This window comes from Pinus tabuliformis, chromosome 8 (genome assembly GCF_031772625.1).
Source record: "Pinus tabuliformis cultivar Carrire ecotype Pingquan chromosome 8, CPIR1, whole genome shotgun sequence".
Lineage (NCBI taxonomy): Eukaryota > Viridiplantae > Streptophyta > Pinopsida > Pinales > Pinaceae > Pinus > Pinus tabuliformis.
This window is the reverse complement of record NC_142294.1, coordinates 826,001,115-826,006,206: the sequence shown is the minus strand read 5'-3', so window position 1 is coordinate 826,006,206 and position 5,092 is coordinate 826,001,115.

Sequence of the window (5,092 nt, the reverse complement as noted above, 5' to 3'; positions counted from 1 at the left end):
AAAAAATACCAAGACTAACTCTAAGGAGGGATATTTATTTTACCATTGATCTTGTACATGGAGTTGTTCTAGTATCAAACGCCCCATATAGAATGAATATGCCTATGTTGGAGTTGAAGATTCAACTACAGGAACTTTTGGATAAAAATAATATAAGGCCAATTATATCTCCTTGGGAAGTACCTGTTTTTTTTGTAAAAAATAAGGATGGTACTCTTAGGTTATGCATATATAATAAACAACTTAATAAAATGACCATCGAAGACAAATATTCCTTACCCAAGACAGATGACTTGTTTGATCAAGTAGGAGGAGCTTCTAATTTCTCTAAAATTGTTCTAAGATCAAGATACCATCATATCATAATAGAGGATGAAGATATTCACAAAACAACATTTCTCACATGTTATGGGAATTATGAATTTTTGGTACTTCCATTTGGGCATACTAATGCACCAACTATCATCATGTTCCTTATGAACATTGTACTTAGACCATTCCTAAAAAAAATTGTAATTGTATTTATAGACAATATTCTGGTATACCCGGAGAGTAAAGAAGAGCATGGCCAACATTTGAAGATGGTCCTTCAAAATATTAGAGCTAACGAATTATATGCTAAATTCAACAAGTGATCATTTTACCAGAAATTGGTTCATTATCTAGGGCATGTTATATGAGAAGAAGGAACTGTTTTTGATCTAGAAAAGATAAAGGAAACAATGGAGTGGTGGGTAGCTAAAAGTGTAGAGGAAATTAAATATTTTATGGGAATTCCAAGCTATTATAGGAGATTTATATAAGGATTTTCCAAACTTGCATATCCCATTACTTCCTTACAAAAGAAAGGGATCAAGTTTGAATGGAGCCAAAATTCTCAAGACAACTTTGACAAATTAAAATAACTTTTGACCATAGCCCTAATTTTAAAATTGGTTGACCCAAATAAGGACTTTGTGTTATGTACAAATGCATGTAAGGTAAAGGAATATTTTCGATGCAAGATGGTCATGTTATCTATTATGAATCTAGAAAACTAAAAGAGCATGAGAAAAACTATGCTACATATGATCTATAACTAGAAGCCATCATTCTTGCATTCATAATGTGGAGGCATTATCTTACATGAAGAAAGTTTCAATTGCAGACAAACAATTTGTCTCAAATATCTATTTGACCAACCTAGTCTAAATGCTAGACAAGAAATATGGTTAACATTTAAAAATGAATACAATTTTGATATTACACATATTAAAGGAAAAGAAAATGGAATAGTTGATACCTTAAGTGGAAATCTTAATCAAATATGTTGTACTTCAACAACAAGTTGGTCAATAAACTTAATAGATCAAATCAAAATAGCCACAAATTATGATTTAGAGTAACTGAAAATAAAGGAAAAGTTCAAAAAATAGAAAGTTTGGATGAGGATGGGAGTGATTTTTCAATAGATAGCCAAGATATATTATTGTTTAAAAGAAAAATTTCTATACCCGATGATATAAATTTGAAAATTTCAGTCTTAGATGAATAACACAAAAGGCTAAGAGCTAGCTATCTTGGCTACAAAAAATTAATTATTGTGTTGAGAAAGTATTTTTACTATCCAAATATGAGAAATGAGAAAAAATAACATGTGGCTAGATGTCTTGAGTGTCCAAAAGTTAAGGATTCTCATAAACACCCTATAGGGTTGTTGCAACACCTACCCATTCCAAAATCGAAATGGGAGATAATTTTAATGTATTTCATTACTGGACTACCAGAGACTAGGAAGGGAAGTGACTCCATTATGTTCATGGTTGATAAGATCAGTAAAGAAACACACTTTATCCTTGTAAAATCCACTTTTAAAACCATAAACATTATAGAAATGTGCTTCGGAGAATTTTTTAGACTCCATAGGATACCTAAAGTTGTAATTTCAAATATGGATGCAAAATTCACATCCAAGTCTGGGAAAGGGTTGTTTGAAAGTATGGGAACAAAGTGAAACATTAGTACATTTTACCATCCTCAAAATGATGACCAAACATAAATAACCAATCAGATATTGGAGGATATGTTAAGGATCTATGTTAAGGACAAAGAAACTAAATGGGAAGATTAGTTGCACTCAGTACAATTTTCTTATAATAATGGGTGTCAAACCTCCTTGAAAATGAACCCTTTTTTCTATGTACAAGGTATGCTTGAGTAGGGATCATCCTGAAGATAGATTAGAGTTGGGACACGATATGTAAAAGGAAATGGAAGAAGTGGTCAAGTAGGTTAAACAAGAAAACTTGAAACGTGTTCATAAAGAGTTTACTGTGGGAGATCATGTGTATTTGAAAATCATGCCTAATAAAAGCACACTCAAACCTTTCATATGTGCTAAGTTTTCACCTCAAGACTATGGACATTTTGAGGTGTTGGCCAAAATTTGACCAATAGCCTATTAGCTAGCCCTACCAGACAATATTAAAAGTCATAATGTGTTTCACGTATCTTTGTTGAAAAAATTTGTACATGAATCATCTCATGTAATTGTTTAGAATGTTGTATAGGTGGAACCAAAGGGAGAGTTCCTAGCATAACCATTGTTTATTAAAGACCAAATGGTATTCATCCTCCAAAATAGAGATGTAACACAATTAAAGTTTCAATAGAAGTATTTTTGTTTAGAAGAAGCAACTTGGGAGTTGGAGGATGATTTTAAAGAAACATATCCTTTCCTCCTTGGATGAAATACTAGAGTGTATTCCCAAAAAAGTGATGATCAGGCATCAAGATAGTGTCAAATATAGACAGGGGAGGATGTGATATTGCTTGCCTTCATAAATTATTTAAATAATTATGAATATTTATATTTCTAGTTAAAGTATGCTACTTTGAAATACAATTGAACATTTTAATTATCAATAATTTATTACTGATAATAACTTATTGTAAATTTCTATTTATTACATTTTATTTTGTGAGTGAACAAATATGGAAGATTACTCATTAAGTACAAATGGATAAAAGAGACAAGGATGCAAATTATCATAGAATATTATTACCCATCAAGAAGTCTTAGGCATATAATTTGAATGATTAGATTTATTTGAGGAATTATGATATTGGTCAATTAATTGTTTCCTAGAAGATAGGAAGTTGTCCTTAAGAGTGAGAAACAAGAGCTCATTAATCAACAGATCACTAGCTCATTAATCAACAGATAACTATCTACCACCTGATAGTGAGGTGGAGGTATCTATAAACCACCAAGAGTGGTAGAGGTGTTGGAATAAAGATATTTTGTCTCCTTGCTTTTATCTCATTGTTAGAATAGGAGAGACTAAATAGAAACAAGAAATGAAAATTGAAATAAATTGCAAGCCTAGTATGCCCCGGGGGACATTGGAAGTTTGCAGTGTCATGGCTGGGAGGAGAGAAGTAATGAACAATTGTTTTTCCAAAGAAAGAAAACTGTTTCAAGTTGGTATATCTAACTACAATTTTTAATTGTTTGACAAGAAAAAATAATTTCCTATATTTTTTACTTATTTTCTATAACCTTTAGAAAATATGATTTGAAAGAAGAAACTGTTATGGTTATAATAATTCAAAAGATGTGTATTATATATTAAAAAAAAAAAAAAAAAAAATTATAATTATTTGCAAATGTGAAATTTTATGCTTAATAAAAACTAGATGTAGATTCCATAACATAAAAAAGAGATTATGGAAAAATACACGAGTATATATATATATATATATATATATAAAATCTTTTGTAAAATGGTAAAGTGAGTATAGTCTTATATGGAAAATATATTCTTAATGTATACTTATATATTCTTAATGTATACTTATGGTACATATTGCAAATATAAGCTTTTAACATATATTGGTTTGGATTTTTATATATAAGATATATTAAAAATATTTATTTATAGAATATTCTATCTTTAAAAACATTCGCTGGAAACTAGGAAGAATAAACACTCTTATATATATATATATATTGATAATCAATTATCAATTATCAAGTTAAAGTTTTAGATTGATATTATAAATAGAGAAAAAATAAACGAGGAAAAGAAATATATATATATATATATATATATTTATATTTATTTATTTATCAATTATTAGTTATCAAGTTAAAGTTTTAGATTGATATTATAAATAGAGAAAAAATAAACGAGGAAAAGAAATATAAGAACATTGAGATGCAGAATCAATACTATAATATAACATTTATTAAAAAGAAATGTAACATTTAAAATCCATAGTACAACATTTATTAAAAAGAAATGTAACATTTAAAATCCATAGTACAAGGTTCAAATATGATAAGAGGTGTTCTAACCTCAAAATATTAAATAATAAATAAGTAAAAATTTGAAAAGTTTATTGTTATTAAACTTAGTACTTTGGATAGAACAAGTTTTGTAATGGAACTATAAGCCTCATGAGGCTTTAAACGAAACAATTTAAAAAAGAAAATTTAAAAAAAACAGGGTAACAGATGAATTGTCTTTACATAACTGCATCTTTGCAAAAGGAGGAGTTCCAACCTCAAAATATTAAATAATAAACTAGTACATATTTGAAAATTTTATTGCTATTAAACTTCAGTACTTTGCATAGAACAAGGTTTGTATCCTATTAACCTTAACTTAGTTTTGAATGGAACTATAAGCCTCATAAGGCTTTAAACGGAATAATTTAAAAGAAAATTTCCAAAAAACAAACGAATTGATAAATTGTCTTTACATAACCGCATCCTTGCAAAAGGAGAGACCAAGAGTTCGGGAAACTCTAACCTGGTAAGTGAAATAAGTAAGTTGAAAAAGTGACGCTAAGTTGAGAAAATATATGTGAAATGGCGCGACCATAATTGAACACGTACATGCCAAAAATAAATAAAAATAATTTAAATAACTTGTAAAGAGAATTTTGTATGGGAAAAGTAAACAGGGTTTATAAGCACGAAAATTATCACAGAAAAAAAGTAACAAGACAATACATGAGTGTAACATTGGATATCTTTATACTCTTCGTACCTGTATAGTGGGAAATTAAATTATAAGCCATTGTACATGGGAAAGAAGGTATTATT